The sequence below is a fragment of the Amaranthus tricolor genome, chromosome 4 (genome assembly GCF_026212465.1).
Source record: "Amaranthus tricolor cultivar Red isolate AtriRed21 chromosome 4, ASM2621246v1, whole genome shotgun sequence".
In the NCBI taxonomy this organism is placed as follows: domain Eukaryota; kingdom Viridiplantae; phylum Streptophyta; class Magnoliopsida; order Caryophyllales; family Amaranthaceae; genus Amaranthus; species Amaranthus tricolor.
The window spans coordinates 17,458,297-17,480,964 of NC_080050.1; the positions used below are offsets into that span (position 1 = coordinate 17,458,297).

Below are 22,668 nucleotides of genomic sequence, written 5' to 3' on the forward strand. Positions count from 1 at the left end.
TTGCGAGTTATAATTTTATAAATAAAATTACTTCCGAGGATTATATTACCATAATCACTGAAATGGCTCTTGCTCAAGTGTAGCGGAAACAAAAAAAAAAATTAAAAAAAAAAAGAACGGAAAAAGGGGTGCAACACGAGGACTTCCCAGGTGGTCACCCATCCTAGTACTACTCTCGCCCAAGCACGCTTAACTGCGGAGTTCTGATGGGATCCGGTGCATTAGTGCTGGTATGATCGCACCCGTTCATTCACCGTAACAATTTGATTACATGCGCGTTGCCGCCCAAAAGTAAAAACCAGAGCATTCCGAAGCTCGTAAATTCGCAATCGAGACCCCTTATTTCGAGCCTTCTTCTTCCCAAATACTGTTTTTCACCCTATCGGTATTGTCCGATTCACAAAAGAGTCCGCCGGCTGTAAAAGCCAGGTGAACTCGCAACAAAAAAACGACGAAGTATTTAAGAAATCCGCGCAACACTTGGAAATCAATAGGCCATCCACGCCGGGCACGCTTCCGCGGGGAGTTCCGACGGGATCCGGTGCAATTTCCGCTTACACGAACGCACCGATGCACGCCTCTTTCGAACAGTTCGTTCGCATGCGCATCGACCCGCCTCAACGGGTCCTACCTTTCGAGTGCCCGTGAATTCGAGGTCGGGACCCGGTTGCGAGTTATAATTTTATAAATAAAATTACTTCCGAGGATTATATTACCATAATCACTGAAATGGCTCTTGCTCAAGTGTAGCGGAAACAAAAAAAAAATAATAATAAAAAAAAAAGAACGGAAAAAGGGGTGCAACACGAGGACTTCCCAGGTGGTCACCCATCCTAGTACTACTCTCGCCCAAGCACGCTTAACTGCGGGGTTCTGATGGGATCCGGTGCATTAGTGCTGGTATGATCGCACCCGTTCATTCACCGTAACAATTTGATTACATGCGCGTTGCCGCCCAAAAGTAAAAACCAGAGCATTCCGAAGCTCGTAAATTCGCAATCGAGACCCCTTATTTCGAGCCTTCTTCTTCCCAAATACTGTTTTTCACCCTATCGGTATTGTCCGATTCACAAAAGAGTCCGCCGGCTGTAAAAGCCAGGTGAACTCGCAACAAAAAAACGACGAAGTATTTAAGAAATCCGCGCAACACTTGGAAATCAATAGGCCATCCACGCCGGGCACGCTTCCGCGGGGAGTTCCGACGGGATCCGGTGCAATTTCCGCTTACACGAACGCACCGATGCACGCCTCTTTCGAACAGTTCGTTCGCATGCGCATCGACCCGCCTCAACGGGTCCTAACTTTCGAGTGCTCGTGAATTCGAGGTCGGGACCCGGTTGCGAGTTATAATTTTATAAATAAAATTACTTCCAAGGATTATATTACCATAATCACTGAAATGGCTCTTGCTCAAATGTAGCGGAAACAAAAAAAAAATTAAAAAAAAACAGAACGGAAAAAGGGGTGCAACACGAGGACTTCCCAGGAGGTCACCCATCCTAGTACTACTCTCGCCCAACATCGCTTAACTGCGGAGTTCTGATGGGATCCGGTGCATTAGTGCTGGTATGATCGCACCCGTTCATTCACCGTAACAATTTGATTACATGCGCGTTGCCGCCCAAAAGTAAAAAACCAGAGCATTCCGAAGCTCGTAAATTCGCAATCGAGACCCCTTATTTCGAGCCTTCTTCTTCCCAAATTCTGTTTTTCACCCTATCGGTATTGTCCGATTCACAAAAGAGTCCGCCGGCTGTAAAAGCCAGGTGAACTCGCAACAAAAAAACGACGAAATATTTAAGAAATCCGCGCCACACTTGGAAATCAATAGGCCATCCACGCCGGGCACGCTTCCGCGGGGAGTTCCGACGGGATCCGGTGCAATTTCCGCTTACACGAACGCACCGATGCACGCCTCTTTCGAACAATTCGTTCGCATGCGCATCGACCCGCCTCAACGGGTCCTACCTTTCGAGTGCCCGTGAATTCGAGGTCGGGACCCGGTTGCGAGTTATAATTTTATAAATAAAATTACTTCCAAGGATTATATTACCATAATCACTGAAATGGCTCTTGCTCAAGTGTAGCGGAAACAAAAAAAAAATTAAAAAAAAAAAAGAACGGAAAAAGGGGTGCAACACGAGGACTTCCCAGGTGGTCACCCATCCTAGTACTACTCTCGCCCAAGCACGCTTAACTGCGGAGTTCTGATGGGATCGGGTGCATTGGTGCTGGTATGATCGCACCCGTTCATTCACCGTAACAATTTGATTACATGCGCGTTGCCGCCCAATAGTAAAAAACCAGAGCATTCCGAAGCTCGTAAATTCGCAATCGAGACCCCTTATTTCGAGCCTTCTTCTTCCCAAATACTGTTTTTCACCCTATCGGTATTGTCCGATTCACAAAAGAGTCCGCCGGCTGTAAAAGCCAGGTGAACTCGCAACAAAAAAACGACGAAATATTTAAGAAATCCGCGCCACACTTGGAAATCAATAGGCCATCCACGCCGGGCACGCTTCCGCGGGGAGTTCCGACGGGATCCGGTGCAATTTCCGCTTACACGAACGCACCGATGCACGCCTCTTTCGAACAATTCGTTCGCATGCGCATCGACCCGCCTCAATGGGTCCTAACTTTCGAGTGCCCGTGAATTCGAGGTCGGGACCCGGTTGCGAGTTATAATTTTATAAATAAAATTACTTCCAAGGATTATATTACCATAATCACTGAAATGGCTCTTGCTCAAGTGTAGCGGAAACAAAAAAAAAAAATTAAAAAAAAAAAAAGAACGGAAAAAGGGGTGCAACACGAGGACTTCCCAGGAGGTCACCCATCCTAGTACTACTCTCGCCCAAGCACGCTTAACTGCAGAGTTCTGATGGGATCCGGTGCATTAGTGCTGGTATGATCGCACCCGTTCATTCACCGTAACAATTTGATTACATGCGCGTTGCCGCCCAAAAGTAAAAAACCAGAGCATTCCGAAGCTCGTAAATTCGCAATCGAGACCCCTTATTTCGAGCCTTCTTCTTCCCAAATACTGTTTTTCACCCTATCGGTATTGTCCGATTCACAAAAGAGTCCGCCGGCTGTAAAAGCCAGGTGAACTCGCAACAAAAAAACGACGAAATATTTAAGAAATCCGCGCCACACTTGGAAATCAATAGGCCATCCACGCCGGGCACGCTTCCGCGGGGAGTTCCGACGGGATCTGGTGCAATTTCCGCTTACACGAACGCACCGATGCACGCCTCTTTCGAACAATTCGTTCGCATGCGCATCGACCCGCCTCAATGGGTCCTAACTTTCGAGTGCCCGTGAATTCGAGGTCGGGACCCGGTTGCGAGTTATAATTTTATAAATAAAATTACTTCCAAGGATTATATTACCATAATCACTGAAATGGCTCTTGCTCAAGTGTAGCGGAAACAAAAAAAAAAAATTAAAAAAAAAAAAAGAACGGAAAAAGGGGTGCAACACGAGGACTTCCCAGGAGGTCACCCATCCTAGTACTACTCTCGCCCAAGCACGCTTAACTGCAGAGTTCTGATGGGATCCGGTGCATTAGTGCTGGTATGATCGCACCCGTTCATTCACCGTAACAATTTGATTACATGCGCGTTGCCGCCCAAAAGTAAAAAACCAGAGCATTCCGAAGCTCGTAAATTCGCAATCGAGACCCCTTATTTCGAGCCTTCTTCTTCCCAAATACTGTTTTTCACCCTATCGGTATTGTCCGATTCACAAAAGAGTCCGCCGGCTGTAAAAGCCAGGTGAACTCGCAACAAAAAAACGACGAAATATTTAAGAAATCCGCGCCACACTTGGAAATCAATAGGCCATCCACGCCGGGCACGCTTCCGCGGGGAGTTCCGACGGGATCTGGTGCAATTTCCGCTTACACGAACGCACCGATGCACGCCTCTTTCGAACAATTCGTTCGCATGCGCATCGACCCGCCTCAATGGGTCCTAACTTTCGAGTGCCCGTGAATTCGAGGTCGGGACCCGGTTGCGAGTTATAATTTTATAAATAAAATTACTTCCAAGGATTATATTACCATAATCACTGAAATGGCTCTTGCTCAAGTGTAGCGGAAACAAAAAAAAAAAATTAAAAAAAAAAAGAACGGAAAAAGGCGTGCAACACGAGGACTTCCCAGGAGGTCACCCATCCTAGTACTACTCTCGCCCAAGCACGCTTAACTGCAGAGTTCTGATGGGATCCGGTGCATTAGTGCTGGTATGATCGCACCCGTTCATTCACCGTAACAATTTGATTACATGCGCGTTGCCGCCCAAAAGTAAAAAACCAGAGCATTCCGAAGCTCGTAAATTCGCAATCGAGACCCCTTATTTCGAGCCTTCTTCTTCCCAAATACTGTTTTTCACCCTATCGGTATTGTCCGATTCACAAAAGAGTCCGCCGGCTGTAAAAGCCAGGTGAACTCGCAACAAAAAAACGACGAAATATTTAAGAAATCCGCGCCACACTTGGAAATCAAGAGGCCATCCACGCCGGGCACGCTTCCGCGGGGAGTTCCGACGGGATCCGGTGCAATTTCCGCTTACACGAACGCACCGATGCACGCCTCTTTCGAATAGTTCGTTCGCATGCGCATCGACCCGCCTCAACGGGTCCTACCTTTCGAGTGCCCGTGAATTCGAGGTCGGGACCCGGTTGCGAGTTATAATTTTATAAATAAAATTACTTCCAAGGATTATATTACCATAATCACTGAAATGGCTCTTGCTCAAGTGTAGCGGAAACAAAAAAAAATTAAAAAAAAAAAAAGAACGGAAAAAGGGGTGCAACACGAGGACTTCCCAGGTGGTCACCCATCCTAGTACTACTCTCGCCCAAGCACGCTTAACTGCGGAGTTCTGATGGGATCCGGTGCATTAGTGCTGGTATGATCGCACCCGTTCATTCACCGTAACAATTTGATTACATGCGCGTTGCCGCCCAAAAGTAAAAAACCAGAGCATTCCGAAGCTCGTAAATTCGCAATCGAGACCCCTTATTTCGAGCCTTCTTCTTCCCAAATACTGTTTTTCACCCTATCGGTATTGTCCGATTCACAAAAGAGTCCGCCGGCTGTAAAAGCCAGGTGAACTCGCAACAAAAAAACGACGAAATATTTAAGAAATCCGCGCCACACTTGGAAATCAATAGGCCATCCACGCCGGGCACGCTTCCGCGGGGAGTTCCGACGGGATCCGGTGCAATTTCCGCTTACACGAACGCACCGATGCACGCCTCTTTCGAACAATTCGTTCGCATGCGCATCGACCCGCCTCAATGGGTCCTAACTTTCGAGTGCCCGTGAATTCGAGGTCGGGACCCGGTTGCGAGTTATAATTTTATAAATAAAATTACTTCCAAGGATTATATTACCATAATCACTGAAATGGCTCTTGCTCAAGTGTAGCGGAAACAAAAAAAAAAATTAAAAAAAAAAAAAAGAACGGAAAAAGGGGTGCAACACGAGGACTTCCCAGGAGGTCACCCATCCTAGTACTACTCTCGCCCAAGCACGCTTAACTGCAGAGTTCTGATGGGATCCGGTGCATTAGTGCTGGTATGATCGCACCCGTTCATTCACCGTAACAATTTGATTACATGCGCGTTGCCGCCCAAAAGTAAAAAACCAGAGCATTCCGAAGCTCGTAAATTCGCAATCGAGACCCCTTATTTCGAGCCTTCTTCTTCCCAAATTCTGTTTTTCACCCTATCGGTATTGTCCGATTCACAAAAGTGTCCGCCGGCTGTAAAAGCCAGGTGAACTCGCAACAAAAACACGACGAAATATTTAAGAAATCCGCGCCACACTTGGAAATCAATAGGCCATCCACGCCGGGCACGCTTCCGCGGGGAGTTCCGACGGGATCCGGTGCAATTTCCGCTTACACGAACGCACCGATGCACGCCTCTTTCGAACAGTTCGTTCGCATGCGCATCGACCCGCCTCAACGGGTCCTACCTTTCGAGTGCCCGTGAATTCGAGGTCGGGACCCAGTTGCGAGTTATAATTTTATAAATAAAATTACTTCCGAGGATTATATTACCATAATCACTGAAATGGCTCTTGCTCAAGTGTAGCGGAAACAAAAAAAAAAATTAAAAAAAAAAAGAACGGAAAAAGGGGTGCAACACGAGGACTTCCCAGGTGGTCACCCATCCTAGTACTACTCTCGCCCAAGCACGCTTAACTGCGGAGTTCTGATGGGATCCGGTGCATTAGTGCTGGTATGATCGCACCCGTTCATTCACCGTAACAATTTGATTACATGCGCGTTGCCGCCCAAAAGTAAAAACCAGAGCATTCCGAAGCTCGTAAATTCGCAATCGAGACCCCTTATTTCGAGCCTTCTTCTTCCCAAATACTGTTTTTCACCCTATCGGTATTGTCCGATTCACAAAAGAGTCCGCCGGCTGTAAAAGCCAGGTGAACTCGCAACAAAAAAACGACGAAGTATTTAAGAAATCCGCGCAACACTTGGAAATCAATAGGCCATCCACGCCGGGCACGCTTCCGCGGGGAGTTCCGACGGGATCCGGTGCAATTTCCGCTTACACGAACGCACCGATGCACGCCTCTTTCGAACAGTTCGTTCGCATGCGCATCGACCCGCCTCAACGGGTCCTACCTTTCGAGTGCCCGTGAATTCGAGGTCGGGACCCGGTTGCGAGTTATAATTTTATAAATAAAATTACTTCCGAGGATTATATTACCATAATCACTGAAATGGCTCTTGCTCAAGTGTAGCGGAAACAAAAAAAAAATAATAATAAAAAAAAAAAGAACGGAAAAAGGGGTGCAACACGAGGACTTCCCAGGTGGTCACCCATCCTAGTACTACTCTCGCCCAAGCACGCTTAACTGCGGGGTTCTGATGGGATCCGGTGCATTAGTGCTGGTATGATCGCACCCGTTCATTCACCGTAACAATTTGATTACATGCGCGTTGCCGCCCAAAAGTAAAAACCAGAGCATTCCGAAGCTCGTAAATTCGCAATCGAGACCCCTTATTTCGAGCCTTCTTCTTCCCAAATACTGTTTTTCACCCTATCGGTATTGTCCGATTCACAAAAGAGTCCGCCGGCTGTAAAAGCCAGGTGAACTCGCAACAAAAAAACGACGAAGTATTTAAGAAATCCGCGCAACACTTGGAAATCAATAGGCCATCCACGCCGGGCACGCTTCCGTGGGGAGTTCCGACGGGATCCGGTGCAATTTCCGCTTACACGAACGCACCGATGCACGCCTCTTTCGAACAGTTCGTTCGCATGCGCATCGACCCGCCTCAACGGGTCCTAACTTTCGAGTGCTCGTGAATTCGAGGTCGGGACCCGGTTGCGAGTTATAATTTTATAAATAAAATTACTTCCAAGGATTATATTACCATAATCACTGAAATGGCTCTTGCTCAAGTGTAGCGGAAACAAAAAAAAAATTAAAAAAAAAACAGAACGGAAAAAGGGGTGCAACACGAGGACTTCCCAGGAGGTCACCCATCCTAGTACTACTCTCGCCCAACATCGCTTAACTGCGGAGTTCTGATGGGATCCGGTGCATTAGTGCTGGTATGATCGCACCCGTTCATTCACCGTAACAATTTGATTACATGCGCGTTGCCGCCCAAAAGTAAAAAACCAGAGCATTCCGAAGCTCGTAAATTCGCAATCGAGACCCCTTATTTCGAGCCTTCTTCTTCCCAAATTCTGTTTTTCACCCTATCGGTATTGTCCGATTCACAAAAGAGTCCGCCGGCTGTAAAAGCCAGGTGAACTCGCAACAAAAAAACGACGAAATATTTAAGAAATCCGCGCCACACTTGGAAATCAATAGGCCATCCACGCCGGGCACGCTTCCGCGGGGAGTTCCGACGGGATCCGGTGCAATTTCCGCTTACACGAACGCACCGATGCACGCCTCTTTCGAACAATTCGTTCGCATGCGCATCGACCCGCCTCAACGGGTCCTACCTTTCGAGTGCCCGTGAATTCGAGGTCGGGACCCGGTTGCGAGTTATAATTTTATAAATAAAATTACTTCCAAGGATTATATTACCATAATCACTGAAATGGCTCTTGCTCAAGTGTAGCGGAAACAAAAAAAAAAATAATAATAAAAAAAAAAAGAACGGAAAAAGGGGTGCAACACGAGGACTTCCCAGGTGGTCACCCATCCTAGTACTACTCTCGCCCAAGCACGCTTAACTGCGGAGTTCTGATGGGATCCGGTGCATTAGTGCTGGTATGATCGCACCCGTTCATTCACCGTAACAATTTGATTACATGCGCGTTGCCGCCCAAAAGTAAAAAACAGAGCATTCCGAAGCTCGTAAATTCGCAATCGAGACCCCTTATTTCGAGCCTTCTTCTTCCCAAATACTGTTTTTCACCCTATCGGTATTGTCCGATTCACAAAAGAATCCGCCGGCTGTAAAAGCCAGGTGAACTCGCAACAAAAAAACGACGAAATATTTAAGAAATCCGCGCCACACTTGGAAATCAAGAGGCCATCCACGCCGGGCACGCTTCCGCGGGGAGTTCCGACGGGATCCGGTGCAATTTCCGCTTACACGAACGCACCGATGCACGCCTCTTTCGAATAGTTCGTTCGCATGCGCATCGACCCGCCTCAACGGTTCCTACCTTTCGAGTGCCCGTGAATTCGAGGTCGGGACCCGGTTGCGAGTTATAATTTTATAAATAAAATTACTTCCAAGGATTATATTACCATAATCACTGAAATGGCTCTTGCTCAAGTGTAGCGGAAACAAAAAAAAAATTAAAAAAAAAAAAGAACGGAAAAAGGGGTGCAACACGAGGACTTCCCAGGTGGTCACCCATCCTAGTACTACTCTCGCCCAAGCACGCTTAACTGCGGAGTTCTGATGGGATCGGGTGCATTGGTGCTGGTATGATCGCACCCGTTCATTCACCGTAACAATTTGATTACATGCGCGTTGCCGCCCAAAAGTAAAAAACCAGAGCATTCCGAAGCTCGTAAATTCGCAATCGAGACCCCTTATTTCGAGCCTTCTTCTTCCCAAATACTGTTTTTCACCCTATCGGTATTGTCCGATTCACAAAAGAGTCCGCCGGCTGTAAAAGCCAGGTGAACTCGCAACAAAAAAACGACGAAATATTTAAGAAATCCGCGCCACACTTGGAAATCAATAGGCCATCCACGCCGGGCACGCTTCCGCGGGGAGTTCCGACGGGATCCGGTGCAATTTCCGCTTACACGAACGCACCGATGCAGGCCTCTTTCGAACAATTCGTTCGCATGCGCATCGACCCGCCTCAATGGGTCCTAACTTTCGAGTGCCCGTGAATTCGAGGTCGGGACCCGGTTGCGAGTTATAATTTTATAAATAAAATTACTTCCAAGGATTATATTACCATAATCACTGAAATGGCTCTTGCTCAAGTGTAGCGGAAACAAAAAAAAAAAATTAAAAAAAAAAAAAGAACGGAAAAAGGGGTGCAACACGAGGACTTCCCAGGAGGTCACCCATCCTAGTACTACTCTCGCCCAAGCACGCTTAACTGCAGAGTTCTGATGGGATCCGGTGCATTAGTGCTGGTATGATCGCACCCGTTCATTCACCGTAACAATTTGATTACATGCGCGTTGCCGCCCAAAAGTAAAAAACCAGAGCATTCCGAAGCTCGTAAATTCGCAATCGAGACCCCTTATTTCGAGCCTTCTTCTTCCCAAATACTGTTTTTCACCCTATCGGTATTGTCCGATTCACAAAAGAGTCCGCCGGCTGTAAAAGCCAGGTGAACTCGCAACAAAAAAACGACGAAATATTTAAGAAATCCGCGCCACACTTGGAAATCAAGAGGCCATCCACGCCGGGCACGCTTCCGCGGGGAGTTCCGACGGGATCCGGTGCAATTTCCGCTTACACGAACGCACCGATGCACGCCTCTTTCGAATAGTTCGTTCGCATGCGCATCGACCCGCCTCAACGGGTCCTACCTTTCGAGTGCCCGTGAATTCGAGGTCGGGACCCGGTTGCGAGTTATAATTTTATAAATAAAATTACTTCCAAGGATTATATTACCATAATCACTGAAATGGCTCTTGCTCAAGTGTAGCGGAAACAAAAAAAAAATTAAAAAAAAAAAAAGAACGGAAAAAGGGGTGCAACACGAGGACTTCCCAGGTGGTCACCCATCCTAGTACTACTCTCGCCCAAGCACGCTTAACTGCGGAGTTCTGATGGGATCCGGTGCATTAGTGCTGGTATGATCGCACCCGTTCATTCACCGTAACAATTTGATTACATGCGCGTTGCCGCCCAAAAGTAAAAAACCAGAGCATTCCGAAGCTCGTAAATTCGCAATCGAGACCCCTTATTTCGAGCCTTCTTCTTCCCAAATACTGTTTTTCACCCTATCGGTATTGTCCGATTCACAAAAGAGTCCGCCGGCTGTAAAAGCCAGGTGAACTCGCAACAAAAAAACGACGAAATATTTAAGAAATCCGCGCCACACTTGGAAATCAATAGGCCATCCACGCCGGGCACGCTTCCGCGGGGAGTTCCGACGGGATCCGGTGCAATTTCCGCTTACACGAACGCACCGATGCACGCCTCTTTCGAACAATTCGTTCGCATGCGCATCGACCCGCCTCAATGGGTCCTAACTTTCGAGTGCCCGTGAATTCGAGGTCGGGACCCGGTTGCGAGTTATAATTTTATAAATAAAATTACTTCCAAGGATTATATTACCATAATCACTGAAATGGCTCTTGCTCAAGTGTAGCGGAAACAAAAAAAAAAATTAAAAAAAAAAAGAACGGAAAAAGGCGTGCAACACGAGGACTTCCCAGGAGGTCACCCATCCTAGTACTACTCTCGCCCAAGCACGCTTAACTGCAGAGTTCTGATGGGATCCGGTGCATTAGTGCTGGTATGATCGCACCCATTCATTCACCGTAACAATTTGATTACATGCGCGTTGCCGCCCAAAAGTAAAAAACCAGAGCATTCCGAAGCTCGTAAATTCGCAATCGAGACCCCTTATTTCGAGCCTTCTTCTTCCCAAATACTGTTTTTCACCCTATCGGTATTGTCCGATTCACAAAAGAGTCCGCCGGCTGTAAAAGCCAGGTGAACTCGCAACAAAAAAACGACGAAATATTTAAGAAATCCGCGCCACACTTGGAAATCAAGAGGCCATCCACGCCGGGCACGCTTCCGCGGGGAGTTCCGACGGGATCCGGTGCAATTTCCGCTTACACGAACGCACCGATGCACGCCTCTTTCGAACAGTTCGTTCGCATGCGCATCGACCCGCCTCAACGGGTCCTAACTTTCGAGTGCTCGTGAATTCGAGGTCGGGACCCGGTTGCGAGTTATAATTTTATAAATAAAATTACTTCCAAGGATTATATTACCATAATCACTGAAATGGCTCTTGCTCAAGTGTAGCGGAAACAAAAAAAAAATTAAAAAAAAAAAGAACGGAAAAAGGGGTGCAACACGAGGACTTCCCAGGAGGTCACCCATCCTAGTGCTACTCTCGCCCAACATCGCTTAACTGCGGAGTTCTGATGGGATCCGGTGCATTAGTGCTGGTATGATCGCACCCGTTCATTCACCGTAACAATTTGATTACATGCGCGTTGCCGCCCAAAAGTAAAAAACCAGAGCATTCCGAAGCTCGTAAATTCGCAATCGAGACCCCTTATTTCGAGCCTTCTTCTTCCCAAATACTGTTTTTCACCCTATCGGTATTGTCCGATTCACAAAAGAGTCCGCCGGCTGTAAAAGCCAGGTGAACTCGCAACAAAAAAACGACGAAGTATTTAAGAAATCCGCGCAACACTTGGAAATCAATAGGCCATCCACGCCGGGCACGCTTCCGCGGGGAGTTCCGACGGGATCCGGTGCAATTTCCGCTTACACGAACGCACCGATGCACGCCTCTTTCGAACAGTTCGTTCGCATGCGCATCGACCCGCCTCAACGGGTCCTACCTTTCGAGTGCCCGTGAATTCGAGGGCGGGACCCAGTTGCGAGTTATAATTTTATAAATAAAATTACTTCCGAGGATTATATTACCATAATCACTGAAATGGCTCTTGCTCAAGTGTAGCGGAAACAAAAAAAAAATTAAAAAAAAAAAAGAACGGAAAAAGGGGTGCAACACGAGGACTTCCCAGGTGGTCACCCATCCTAGTACTACTCTCGCCCAAGCACGCTTAACTGCGGAGTTCTGATGGGATCCGGTGCATTAGTGCTGGTATGATCGCACCCGTTCATTCACCGTAACAATTTGATTACATGCGCGTTGCCGCCCAAAAGTAAAAACCAGAGCATTCCGAAGCTCGTAAATTCGCAATCGAGACCCCTTATTTCGAGCCTTCTTCTTCCCAAATACTGTTTTTCACCCTATCGGTATTGTCCGATTCACAAAAGAGTCCGCCGGCTGTAAAAGCCAGGTGAACTCGCAACAAAAAAACGACGAAGTATTTAAGAAATCCGCGCAACACTTGGAAATCAATAGGCCATCCACGCCGGGCACGCTTCCGCGGGGAGTTCCGACGGGATCCGGTGCAATTTCCGCTTACACGAACGCACCGATGCACGCCTCTTTCGAACAGTTCGTTCGCATGCGCATCGACCCGCCTCAACGGGTCCTACCTTTCGAGTGCCCGTGAATTCGAGGTCGGGACCCGGTTGCGAGTTATAATTTTATAAATAAAATTACTTCCGAGGATTATATTACCATAATCACTGAAATGGCTCTTGCTCAAGTGTAGCGGAAACAAAAAAAAAAATTAAAAAAAAAAAGAACGGAAAAAGGGGTGCAACGCGAGGACTTCCCAGGTGGTCACCCATCCTAGTACTACTCTCGCCCAAGCACGCTTAACTGCGGAGTTCTGATGGGATCCGGTGCATTAGTGCTGGTATGATCGCACCCGTTCATTCACCGTAACAATTTGATTACATGCGCGTTGCCGCCCAAAAGTAAAAACCAGAGCATTCCGAAGCTCGTAAATTCGCAATCGAGACCCCTTATTTCGAGCCTTCTTCTTCCCAAATACTGTTTTTCACCCTATCGGTATTGTCCGATTCACAAAAGAGTCCGCCGGCTGTAAAAGCCAGGTGAACTCGCAACAAAAAAACGACGAAGTATTTAAGAAATCCGCGCAACACTTGGAAATCAATAGGCCATCCACGCCGGGCACGCTTCCGCGGGGAGTTCCGACGGGATCCGGTGCAATTTCCGCTTACACGAACGCACCGATGCACGCCTCTTTCGAACAGTTCGTTCGCATGCGCATCGACCCGCCTCAACGGGTCCTACCTTTCGAGTGCCCGTGAATTCGAGGTCGGGACCCGGTTGCGAGTTATAATTTTATAAATAAAATTACTTCCGAGGATTATATTACCATAATCACTGAAATGGCTCTTGCTCAAGTGTAGCGGAAACAAAAAAAAAAAAAATAATAAAAAAAAAAAGATCGGAAAAAGGGGTGCAACACGAGGACTTCCCAGGTGGTCACCCATCCTAGTACTACTCTCGCCCAAGCACGCTTAACTGCGGGGTTCTGATGGGATCCGGTGCATTAGTGCTGGTATGATCGCACCCGTTCATTCACCGTAACAATTTGATTACATGCGCGTTGCCGCCCAAAAGTAAAAACCAGAGCATTCCGAAGCTCGTAAATTCGCAATCGAGACCCCTTATTTCGAGCCTTCTTCTTCCCAAATACTGTTTTTCACCCTATCGGTATTGTCCGATTCACAAAAGAGTCCGCCGGCTGTAAAAGCCAGGTGAACTCGCAACAAAAAAACGACGAAGTATTTAAGAAATCTGCGCAACACTTGGAAATCAATAGGCCATCCACGCCGGGCACGCTTCCGCGGGGAGTTCCGACGGGATCCGGTGCAATTTCCGCTTACACGAACGCACCGATGCACGCCTCTTTCGAACAGTTCGTTCGCATGCGCATCGACCCGCCTCAACGGGTCCTACCTTTCGAGTGCCCGTGAATTCGAGGTCGGGACCCGGTTGCGAGTTATAATTTTATAAATAAAATTACTTCCGAGGATTATATTACCATAATCACTGAAATGGCTCTTAGTCAAGTGTAGCGGAAACAAAAAAAAAATTAAAAAAAAAACAGAACGGAAAAAGGGGTGCAACACGAGGACTTCCCAGGAGGTCACCCATCCTAGTACTACTCTCGCCCAACATCGCTTAACTGCGGAGTTCTGATGGGATCCGGTGCATTAGTGCTGGTATGATCGCACCCGTTCATTCACCGTAACAATTTGATTACATGCGCGTTGCCGCCCAAAAGTAAAAAACCAGAGCATTCCGAAGCTCGTAAATTCGCAATCGAGACCCCTTATTTCGAGCCTTCTTCTTCCCAAATTCTGTTTTTCACCCTATCGGTATTGTCCGATTCACAAAAGAGTCCGCCGGCTGTAAAAGCCAGGTGAACTCGCAACAAAAAAACGACGAAATATTTAAGAAATCCGCGCCACACTTGGAAATCAATAGGCCATCCACGCCGGGCACGCTTCCGCGGGGAGTTCCGACGGGATCCGGTGCAATTTCCGCTTACACGAACGCACCGATGCACGCCTCTTTCGAACAGTTCGTTCGCATGCGCATCGACCCGCCTCAACGGGTCCTAACTTTCGAGTGCTCGTGAATTCGAGGTCGGGACCCGGTTGCGAGTTATAATTTTATAAATAAAATTACTTCCGAGGATTATATTACCATAATCACTGAAATGGCTCTTAGTCAAGTGTAGCGGAAACAAAAAAAAAATTAAAAAAAAAACAGAACGGAAAAAGGGGTGCAACACGAGGACTTCCCAGGAGGTCACCCATCCTAGTACTACTCTCGCCCAACATCGCTTAACTGCGGAGTTCTGATGGGATCCGGTGCATTAGTGCTGGTATGATCGCACCCGTTCATTCACCGTAACAATTTGATTACATGCGCGTTGCCGCCCAAAAGTAAAAAACCAGAGCATTCCGAAGCTCGTAAATTCGCAATCGAGACCCCTTATTTCGAGCCTTCTTCTTCCCAAATTCTGTTTTTCACCCTATCGGTATTGTCCGATTCACAAAAGAGTCCGCCGGCTGTAAAAGCCAGGTGAACTCGCAACAAAAAAACGACGAAATATTTAAGAAATCCGCGCCACACTTGGAAATCAATAGGCCATCCACGCCGGGCACGCTTCCGCGGGGAGTTCCGACGGGATCCGGTGCAATTTCCGCTTACACGAACGCACCGATGCACGCCTCTTTCGAACAGTTCGTTCGCATGCGCATCGACCCGCCTCAACGGGTCCTACCTTTCGAGTGCCCGTGAATTCGAGGTCGGGACCCGGTTGCGAGTTATAATTTTATAAATAAAATTACTTCCGAGGATTATATTACCATAATCACTGAAATGGCTCTTAGTCAAGTGTAGCGGAAACAAAAAAAAAATTAAAAAAAAAACAGAACGGAAAAAGGGGTGCAACACGAGGACTTCCCAGGAGGTCACCCATCCTAGTACTACTCTCGCCCAACATCGCTTAACTGCGGAGTTCTGATGGGATCCGGTGCATTAGTGCTGGTATGATCGCACCCGTTCATTCACCGTAACAATTTGATTACATGCGCGTTGCCGCCCAAAAGTAAAAAACCAGAGCATTCCGAAGCTCGTAAATTCGCAATCGAGACCCCTTATTTCGAGCCTTCTTCTTCCCAAATTCTGTTTTTCACCCTATCGGTATTGTCCGATTCACAAAAGAGTCCGCCGGCTGTAAAAGCCAGGTGAACTCGCAACAAAAAAACGACGAAATATTTAAGAAATCCGCGCCACACTTGGAAATCAATAGGCCATCCACGCCGGGCACGCTTCCGCGGGGAGTTCCGACGGGATCCGGTGCAATTTCCGCTTACACGAACGCACCGATGCACGCCTCTTTCGAACAGTTCGTTCGCATGCGCATCGACCCGCCTCAACGGGTCCTAACTTTCGAGTGCTCGTGAATTCGAGGTCGGGACCCGGTTGCGAGTTATAATTTTATAAATAAAATTACTTCCGAGGATTATATTACCATAATCACTGAAATGGCTCTTAGTCAAGTGTAGCGGAAACAAAAAAAAAATTAAAAAAAAAACAGAACGGAAAAAGGGGTGCAACACGAGGACTTCCCAGGAGGTCACCCATCCTAGTACTACTCTCGCCCAACATCGCTTAACTGCGGAGTTCTGATGGGATCCGGTGCATTAGTGCTGGTATGATCGCACCCGTTCATTCACCGTAACAATTTGATTACATGCGCGTTGCCGCCCAAAAGTAAAAAACCAGAGCATTCCGAAGCTCGTAAATTCGCAATCGAGACCCCTTATTTCGAGCCTTCTTCTTCCCAAATTCTGTTTTTCACCCTATCGGTATTGTCCGATTCACAAAAGAGTCCGCCGGCTGTAAAAGCCAGGTGAACTCGCAACAAAAAAACGACGAAATATTTAAGAAATCCGCGCCACACTTGGAAATCAATAGGCCATCCACGCCGGGCACGCTTCCGCGGGGAGTTCCGACGGGATCCGGTGCAATTTCCGCTTACACGAACGCACCGATGCACGCCTCTTTCGAACAATTCGTTCGCATGCGCATCGACCCGCCTCAACGGGTCCTACCTTTCGAGTGCCCGTGAATTCGAGGTCGGGACCCGGTTGCGAGTTATAATTTTATAAATAAAATTACTTCCAAGGATTATATTACCATAATCACTGAAATGGCTCTTGCTCAAGTGTAGCGGAAACAAAAAAAAAATTAAAAAAAAAAAAAGAACGGAAAAAGGGGTGCAACACGAGGACTTCCCAGGTGGTCACCCATCCTAGTACTACTCTCGCCCAAGCACGCTTAACTGCGGAGTTCTGATGGGATCGGGTGCATTGGTGCTGGTATGATCGCACCCGTTCATTCACCGTAACAATTTGATTACATGCGCGTTGCCGCCCAAAAGTAAAAAACCAGAGCATTCCGAAGCTCGTAAATTCGCAATCGAGACCCCTTATTTCGAGCCTTCTTCTTCCCAAATACTGTTTTTCACCCTATCGGTATTGTCCGATTCACAAAAGAGTCCGCCGGCTGTGAAAGCCAGGTGAACTCGCAACAAAAAAACGACGAAGTATTTAAGAAATCCGCGCAACACTTGGAAATCAATAGGCCATCCACGCCGGGCACGCTTCCGCGGGGAGTTCCGACGGGATCCGGTGCAATTTCCGCTTACACGAACGCACCGATGCACGCCTCTTTCGAACAATTCGTTCGCATGCGCATCGACCCGCCTCAACGGGTCCTAACTTTCGAGTGCTCGTGAATTCGAGGTCGGGACCCGGTTGCGAGTTATAATTTTATAAATAAAATTACTTCCGAGGATTATATTACCATAATCACTGAAATGGCTCTTAGTCAAGTGTAGCGGAAACAAAAAAAAAATTAAAAAAAAAACAGAACGGAAAAAGGGGTGCAACACGAGGACTTCCCAGGAGGTCACCCATCCTAGTACTACTCTCGCCCAACATCGCTTAACTGCGGAGTTCTGATGGGATCCGGTGCATTAGTGCTGGTATGATCGCACCCGTTCATTCACCGTAACAATTTGATTACATGCGCGTTGCCGCCCAAAAGTAAAAAACCAGAGCATTCCGAAGCTCGTAAATTCGCAATCGAGACCCCTTATTTCGAGCCTTCTTCTTCCCAAATACTGTTTTTCACCCTATCGGTATTGTCCGATTCACAAAAGAGTCCGCCGGCTGTAAAAGCCAGGTGAACTCGCAACAAAAAAACGACGAAGTATTTAAGAAATCCGCGCAACACTTGGAAATCAATAGGCCATCCACGCCGGGCACGCTTCCGCGGGGAGTTCCGACGGGATCCGGTGCAATTTCCGCTTACACGAACGCACCGATGCACGCCTCTTTCGAACAGTTCGTTCGCATGCGCATCGACCCGCCTCAACGGGTCCTACCTTTCGAGTGCCCGTGAATTCGAGGTCGGGACCCGGTTGCGAGTTATAATTTTATAAATAAAATTACTTCCGAGGATTATATTACCATAATCACTGAAATGGCTCTTGCTCAAGTGTAGCGGAAACAAAAAAAAAAATATTAAAAAAAAAAAGAACGGAAAAAGGGGTGCAACACGAGGACTTCCCAGGTGGTCACCCATCCTAGTACTACTCTCGCCCAAGCACGCTTAACTGCGGGGTTGTGATGGGATCCGGTGCATTAGTGCTGGTATGATCGCACCCGTTCATTCACCGTAACAATTTGATTACATGCGCGTTGCCGCCCAAAAGTAAAAACCAGAGCATTCCGAAGCTCGTAAATTCGCAATCGAGACCCCTTATTTCGAGCCTTCTTCTTCCCAAATACTGTTTTTCACCCTATCGGTATTGTCCGATTCACAAAAGAGTCCGCCGGCTGTGAAAGCCAGGTGAACTCGCAACAAAAAAACGACGAAGTATTTAAGAAATCCGCGCAACACTTGGAAATCAATAGGCCATCCACGCTGGGCACGCTTCCGCGGGGAGTTCCGACGGGATCCGGTGCAATTTCCGCTTACACGAACGCACCGATGCACGCCTCTTTCGAACAGTTCGTTCGCATGCGCATCGACCCGCCTCAACGGGTCCTAACTTTCGAGTGCTCGTGAATTCGAGGTCGGGACCCGGTTGCGAGTTATAATTTTATAAATAAAATTACTTCCGAGGATTATATTACCATAATCACTGAAATGGCTCTTAGTCAAGTGTAGCGGAAACAAAAAAAAAATTAAAAAAAAAACAGAACGGAAAAAGGGGTGCAACACGAGGACTTCCCAGGAGGTCACCCATCCTAGTACTACTCTCGCCCAACATCGCTTAACTGCGGAGTTCTGATGGGATCCGGTGCATTAGTGCTGGTATGATCGCACCCGTTCATTCACCGTAACAATTTGATTACATGCGCGTTGCCGCCCAAAAGTAAAAAACCAGAGCATTCCGAAGCTCGTAAATTCGCAATCGAGACCCCTTATTTCGAGCCTTCTTCTTCCCAAATTCTGTTTTTCACCCTATCGGTATTGTCCGATTCACAAAAGAGTCCGCCGGCTGTAAAAGCCAGGTGAACTCGCAACAAAAAAACGACGAAATATTTAAGAAATCCGCGCCACACTTGGAAATCAATAGGCCATCCACGCCGGGCACGCTTCCGCGGGGAGTTCCGACGGGATCCGGTGCAATTTCCGCTTACACGAACGCACCGATGCACGCCTCTTTCGAACAATTCGTTCGCATGCGCATCGACCCGCCTCAACGGGTCCTACCTTTCGAGTGCCCGTGAATTCGAGGTCGGGACCCGGTTGCGAGTTATAATTTTATAAATAAAATTACTTCCAAGGATTATATTACCATAATCACTGAAATGGCTCTTGCTCAAGTGTAGCGGAAACAAAAAAAAAATTAAAAAAAAAAAAAGAACGGAAAAAGGGGTGCAACACGAGGACTTCCCAGGTGGTCACCCATCCTAGTACTACTCTCGCCCAAGCACGCTTAACTGCGGAGTTCTGATGGGATCGGGTGCATTGGTGCTGGTATGATCGCACCCGTTCATTCACCGTAACAATTTGATTACATGCGCGTTGCCGCCCAAAAGTAAAAAACCAGAGCATTCCGAAGCTCGTAAATTCGCAATCGAGACCCCTTATTTCGAGCCTTCTTCTTCCCAAATACTGTTTTTCACCCTATCGGTATTGTCCGATTCACAAAAGAGTCCGCCGGCTGTAAAAGCCAGGTGAACTCGCAACAAAAAAACGACGAAATATTTAAGAAATCCGCGCCACACTTGGAAATCAATAGGCCATCCACGCCGGGCACGCTTCCGCGGGGAGTTCCGACGGGATCCGGTGCAATTTCCGCTTACACGAACGCACCGATGCACGCCTCTTTCGAACAATTCGTTCGCATGCGCATCGACCCGCCTCAATGGGTCCTAACTTTCGAGTGCCCGTGAATTCGAGGTCGGGACCCGGTTGCGAGTTATAATTTTATAAATAAAATTACTTCCAAGGATTATATTACCATAATCACTGAAATGGCTCTTGCTCAAGTGTAGCGGAAACAAAAAAAAAAAATTAAAAAAAAAAAAAGAACGGAAAAAGGGGTGCAACACGAGGACTTCCCAGGAGGTCACCCATCCTAGTACTACTCTCGCCCAAGCACGCTTAACTGCAGAGTTCTGATGGGATCCGGTGCATTAGTGCTGGTATGATCGCACCCGTTCATTCACCGTAACAATTTGATTACATGCGCGTTGCCGCCCAAAAGTAAAAAACCAGAGCATTCCGAAGCTCGTAAATTCGCAATCGAGACCCCTTATTTCGAGCCTTCTTCTTCCCAAATACTGTTTTTCACCCTATCGGTATTGTCCGATTCACAAAAGAGTCCGCCGGCTGTAAAAGCCAGGTGAACTCGCAACAAAAAAACGACGAAGTATTTAAGAAATCCGCGCAACACTTGGAAATCAATAGGCCATCCACGCCGGGCACGCTTCCGCGGGGAGTTCCGACGGGATCCGGTGCAATTTCCGCTTACACGAACGCACCGATGCACGCCTCTTTCGAACAGTTCGTTCGCATGCGCATCGACCCGCCTCAACGGGTCCTACCTTTCGAGTGCCCGTGAATTCGAGGTCGGGACCCGGTTGCGAGTTATAATTTTATAAATAAAATTACTTCCGAGGATTATATTACCATAATCACTGAAATGGCTCTTGCTCAAGTGTAGCGGAAACAAAAAAAAAAAAATAATAAAAAAAAAAAGAACGGAAAAAGGGGTGCAACACGAGGACTTCCCAGGTGGTCACCCATCCTAGTACTACTCTCGCCCAAGCACGCTTAACTGCGGGGTTCTGATGGGATCCGGTGCATTAGTGCTGGTATGATCGCACCCGTTCATTCACCGTAACAATTTGATTACATGCGCGTTGCCGCCCAAAAGTAAAAACCAGAGCATTCCGAAGCTCGTAAATTCGCAATCGAGACCCCTTATTTCGAGCCTTCTTCTTCCCAAATACTGTTTTTCACCCTATCGGTATTGTCCGATTCACAAAAGAGTCCGCCGGCTGTAAAAGCCAGGTGAACTCGCAACAAAAAAACGACGAAGTATTTAAGAAATCCGCGCAACACTTGGAAATCAATAGGCCATCCACGCCGGGCACGCTTCCGCGGGGAGTTCCGACGGGATCCGGTGCAATTTCCGCTTACACGAACGCACCGATGCACGCCTCTTTCGAACAGTTCGTTCGCATGCGCATCGACCCGCCTCAACGGGTCCTAACTTTCGAGTGCTCGTGAATTCGAGGTCGGGACCCGGTTGCGAGTTATAATTTTATAAATAAAATTACTTCCAAGGATTATATTACCATAATCACTGAAATGGCTCTTGCTCAAGTGTAGCGGAAACAAAAAAAAAATTAAAAAAAAAACAGAACGGAAAAAGGGGTGCAACACGAGGACTTCCCAGGAGGTCACCCATCCTAGTACTACTCTCGCCCAACATCGCTTAACTGCGGAGTTCTGATGGGATCCGGTGCATTAGTGCTGGTATGATCGCACCCGTTCATTCACCGTAACAATTTGATTACATGCGCGTTGCCGCCCAAAAGTAAAAAACCAGAGCATTCCGAAGCTCGTAAATTCGCAATCGAGACCCCTTATTTCGAGCCTTCTTCTTCCCAAATTCTGTTTTTCACCCTATCGGTATTGTCCGATTCACAAAAGAGTCCGCCGGCTGTAAAAGCCAGGTGAACTCGCAACAAAAAAACGACGAAATATTTAAGAAATCCGCGCCACACTTGGAAATCAATAGGCCATCCACGCCGGGCACGCTTCCGCGGGGAGTTCCGACGGGATCCGGTGCAATTTCCGCTTACACGAACGCACCGATGCACGCCTCTTTCGAACAATTCGTTCGCATGCGCATCGACCCGCCTCAACGGGTCCTACCTTTCGAGTGCCCGTGAATTCGAGGTCGGGACCCGGTTGCGAGTTATAATTTTATAAATAAAATTACTTCCAAGGATTATATTACCATAATCACTGAAATGGCTCTTGCTCAAGTGTAGCGGAAACAAAAAAAAAATTAAAAAAAAAAAAAGAACGGAAAAAGGGGTGCAACACGAGGACTTCCCAGGTGGTCACCCATCCTAGTACTACTCTCGCCCAAGCACGCTTAACTGCGGAGTTCTGATGGGATCGGGTGCATTGGTGCTGGTATGATCGCACCCGTTCATTCACCGTAACAATTTGATTACATGCGCGTTGCCGCCCAAAAGTAAAAAACCAGAGCATTCCGAAGCTCGTAAATTCGCAATCGAGACCCCTTATTTCGAGCCTTCTTCTTCCCAAATACTGTTTTTCACCCTATCGGTATTGTCCGATTCACAAAAGAGTCCGCCGGCTGTAAAAGCCAGGTGAACTCGCAACAAAAAAACGACGAAATATTTAAGAAATCCGCGCCACACTTGGAAATCAATAGGCCATCCACGCCGGGCACGCTTCCGCGGGGAGTTCCGACGGGATCCGGTGCAATTTCCGCTTACACGAACGCACCGATGCACGCCTCTTTCGAACAAT

At 47.5% G+C, this 22,668-nt stretch overlaps 34 non-coding genes across 34 annotated transcripts; all 34 read right to left on the bottom strand.

Moving 5' to 3' along the window:
* Positions 1-125: 125 nt before the first annotated feature.
* LOC130811695 (5S ribosomal RNA) lies at positions 126-244 on the bottom strand. The gene has a single exon (XR_009041324.1). It is a non-coding gene; the product is annotated as a 5S ribosomal RNA (ribosomal RNA).
* A 551-nt stretch (positions 245-795) lies between these two features.
* On the bottom strand, positions 796-914 carry LOC130811786 (5S ribosomal RNA). Its single transcript, XR_009041408.1, has one exon. It is a non-coding gene; the product is annotated as a 5S ribosomal RNA (ribosomal RNA).
* A 547-nt stretch (positions 915-1,461) lies between these two features.
* Positions 1,462-1,580, bottom strand: LOC130811890 (5S ribosomal RNA). Its single transcript, XR_009041507.1, has one exon. It is a non-coding gene; the product is annotated as a 5S ribosomal RNA (ribosomal RNA).
* Positions 1,581-2,129: 549 nt separating this feature from the next.
* On the bottom strand, positions 2,130-2,248 carry LOC130811861 (5S ribosomal RNA). The gene has a single exon (XR_009041481.1). It is a non-coding gene; the product is annotated as a 5S ribosomal RNA (ribosomal RNA).
* A 552-nt stretch (positions 2,249-2,800) lies between these two features.
* On the bottom strand, positions 2,801-2,919 carry LOC130811765 (5S ribosomal RNA). Its single transcript, XR_009041388.1, has one exon. It is a non-coding gene; the product is annotated as a 5S ribosomal RNA (ribosomal RNA).
* A 552-nt stretch (positions 2,920-3,471) lies between these two features.
* Positions 3,472-3,590, bottom strand: LOC130811766 (5S ribosomal RNA). The gene has a single exon (XR_009041389.1). It is a non-coding gene; the product is annotated as a 5S ribosomal RNA (ribosomal RNA).
* Positions 3,591-4,140: 550 nt separating this feature from the next.
* On the bottom strand, positions 4,141-4,259 carry LOC130811845 (5S ribosomal RNA). Its single transcript, XR_009041465.1, has one exon. It is a non-coding gene; the product is annotated as a 5S ribosomal RNA (ribosomal RNA).
* Positions 4,260-4,808: 549 nt separating this feature from the next.
* On the bottom strand, positions 4,809-4,927 carry LOC130811696 (5S ribosomal RNA). The gene has a single exon (XR_009041325.1). It is a non-coding gene; the product is annotated as a 5S ribosomal RNA (ribosomal RNA).
* A 552-nt stretch (positions 4,928-5,479) lies between these two features.
* Positions 5,480-5,598, bottom strand: LOC130811767 (5S ribosomal RNA). Its single transcript, XR_009041390.1, has one exon. It is a non-coding gene; the product is annotated as a 5S ribosomal RNA (ribosomal RNA).
* A 549-nt stretch (positions 5,599-6,147) lies between these two features.
* LOC130811697 (5S ribosomal RNA) lies at positions 6,148-6,266 on the bottom strand. Its single transcript, XR_009041326.1, has one exon. It is a non-coding gene; the product is annotated as a 5S ribosomal RNA (ribosomal RNA).
* Positions 6,267-6,818: 552 nt separating this feature from the next.
* Positions 6,819-6,937, bottom strand: LOC130811787 (5S ribosomal RNA). Its single transcript, XR_009041409.1, has one exon. It is a non-coding gene; the product is annotated as a 5S ribosomal RNA (ribosomal RNA).
* Positions 6,938-7,485: 548 nt separating this feature from the next.
* On the bottom strand, positions 7,486-7,604 carry LOC130811891 (5S ribosomal RNA). Its single transcript, XR_009041508.1, has one exon. It is a non-coding gene; the product is annotated as a 5S ribosomal RNA (ribosomal RNA).
* Positions 7,605-8,158: 554 nt separating this feature from the next.
* LOC130811698 (5S ribosomal RNA) lies at positions 8,159-8,277 on the bottom strand. Its single transcript, XR_009041327.1, has one exon. It is a non-coding gene; the product is annotated as a 5S ribosomal RNA (ribosomal RNA).
* A 548-nt stretch (positions 8,278-8,825) lies between these two features.
* On the bottom strand, positions 8,826-8,944 carry LOC130811862 (5S ribosomal RNA). Its single transcript, XR_009041482.1, has one exon. It is a non-coding gene; the product is annotated as a 5S ribosomal RNA (ribosomal RNA).
* Positions 8,945-9,496: 552 nt separating this feature from the next.
* On the bottom strand, positions 9,497-9,615 carry LOC130811768 (5S ribosomal RNA). The gene has a single exon (XR_009041391.1). It is a non-coding gene; the product is annotated as a 5S ribosomal RNA (ribosomal RNA).
* A 550-nt stretch (positions 9,616-10,165) lies between these two features.
* Positions 10,166-10,284, bottom strand: LOC130811699 (5S ribosomal RNA). The gene has a single exon (XR_009041328.1). It is a non-coding gene; the product is annotated as a 5S ribosomal RNA (ribosomal RNA).
* Positions 10,285-10,833: 549 nt separating this feature from the next.
* Positions 10,834-10,952, bottom strand: LOC130811846 (5S ribosomal RNA). The gene has a single exon (XR_009041466.1). It is a non-coding gene; the product is annotated as a 5S ribosomal RNA (ribosomal RNA).
* A 548-nt stretch (positions 10,953-11,500) lies between these two features.
* LOC130811908 (5S ribosomal RNA) lies at positions 11,501-11,619 on the bottom strand. The gene has a single exon (XR_009041524.1). It is a non-coding gene; the product is annotated as a 5S ribosomal RNA (ribosomal RNA).
* Positions 11,620-12,168: 549 nt separating this feature from the next.
* On the bottom strand, positions 12,169-12,287 carry LOC130811701 (5S ribosomal RNA). The gene has a single exon (XR_009041330.1). It is a non-coding gene; the product is annotated as a 5S ribosomal RNA (ribosomal RNA).
* Positions 12,288-12,835: 548 nt separating this feature from the next.
* Positions 12,836-12,954, bottom strand: LOC130811758 (5S ribosomal RNA). Its single transcript, XR_009041382.1, has one exon. It is a non-coding gene; the product is annotated as a 5S ribosomal RNA (ribosomal RNA).
* A 553-nt stretch (positions 12,955-13,507) lies between these two features.
* LOC130811788 (5S ribosomal RNA) lies at positions 13,508-13,626 on the bottom strand. Its single transcript, XR_009041410.1, has one exon. It is a non-coding gene; the product is annotated as a 5S ribosomal RNA (ribosomal RNA).
* A 548-nt stretch (positions 13,627-14,174) lies between these two features.
* LOC130811892 (5S ribosomal RNA) lies at positions 14,175-14,293 on the bottom strand. Its single transcript, XR_009041509.1, has one exon. It is a non-coding gene; the product is annotated as a 5S ribosomal RNA (ribosomal RNA).
* A 549-nt stretch (positions 14,294-14,842) lies between these two features.
* Positions 14,843-14,961, bottom strand: LOC130811893 (5S ribosomal RNA). Its single transcript, XR_009041510.1, has one exon. It is a non-coding gene; the product is annotated as a 5S ribosomal RNA (ribosomal RNA).
* Positions 14,962-15,510: 549 nt separating this feature from the next.
* LOC130811894 (5S ribosomal RNA) lies at positions 15,511-15,629 on the bottom strand. Its single transcript, XR_009041511.1, has one exon. It is a non-coding gene; the product is annotated as a 5S ribosomal RNA (ribosomal RNA).
* A 549-nt stretch (positions 15,630-16,178) lies between these two features.
* On the bottom strand, positions 16,179-16,297 carry LOC130811896 (5S ribosomal RNA). Its single transcript, XR_009041512.1, has one exon. It is a non-coding gene; the product is annotated as a 5S ribosomal RNA (ribosomal RNA).
* A 550-nt stretch (positions 16,298-16,847) lies between these two features.
* LOC130811864 (5S ribosomal RNA) lies at positions 16,848-16,966 on the bottom strand. The gene has a single exon (XR_009041483.1). It is a non-coding gene; the product is annotated as a 5S ribosomal RNA (ribosomal RNA).
* Positions 16,967-17,515: 549 nt separating this feature from the next.
* On the bottom strand, positions 17,516-17,634 carry LOC130811897 (5S ribosomal RNA). The gene has a single exon (XR_009041513.1). It is a non-coding gene; the product is annotated as a 5S ribosomal RNA (ribosomal RNA).
* Positions 17,635-18,185: 551 nt separating this feature from the next.
* On the bottom strand, positions 18,186-18,304 carry LOC130811884 (5S ribosomal RNA). The gene has a single exon (XR_009041501.1). It is a non-coding gene; the product is annotated as a 5S ribosomal RNA (ribosomal RNA).
* Positions 18,305-18,852: 548 nt separating this feature from the next.
* On the bottom strand, positions 18,853-18,971 carry LOC130811898 (5S ribosomal RNA). The gene has a single exon (XR_009041514.1). It is a non-coding gene; the product is annotated as a 5S ribosomal RNA (ribosomal RNA).
* A 550-nt stretch (positions 18,972-19,521) lies between these two features.
* Positions 19,522-19,640, bottom strand: LOC130811865 (5S ribosomal RNA). Its single transcript, XR_009041484.1, has one exon. It is a non-coding gene; the product is annotated as a 5S ribosomal RNA (ribosomal RNA).
* A 552-nt stretch (positions 19,641-20,192) lies between these two features.
* On the bottom strand, positions 20,193-20,311 carry LOC130811769 (5S ribosomal RNA). The gene has a single exon (XR_009041392.1). It is a non-coding gene; the product is annotated as a 5S ribosomal RNA (ribosomal RNA).
* A 553-nt stretch (positions 20,312-20,864) lies between these two features.
* On the bottom strand, positions 20,865-20,983 carry LOC130811789 (5S ribosomal RNA). The gene has a single exon (XR_009041411.1). It is a non-coding gene; the product is annotated as a 5S ribosomal RNA (ribosomal RNA).
* A 548-nt stretch (positions 20,984-21,531) lies between these two features.
* Positions 21,532-21,650, bottom strand: LOC130811899 (5S ribosomal RNA). Its single transcript, XR_009041515.1, has one exon. It is a non-coding gene; the product is annotated as a 5S ribosomal RNA (ribosomal RNA).
* A 550-nt stretch (positions 21,651-22,200) lies between these two features.
* On the bottom strand, positions 22,201-22,319 carry LOC130811867 (5S ribosomal RNA). The gene has a single exon (XR_009041486.1). It is a non-coding gene; the product is annotated as a 5S ribosomal RNA (ribosomal RNA).
* Positions 22,320-22,668: the final 349 nt, after the last annotated feature.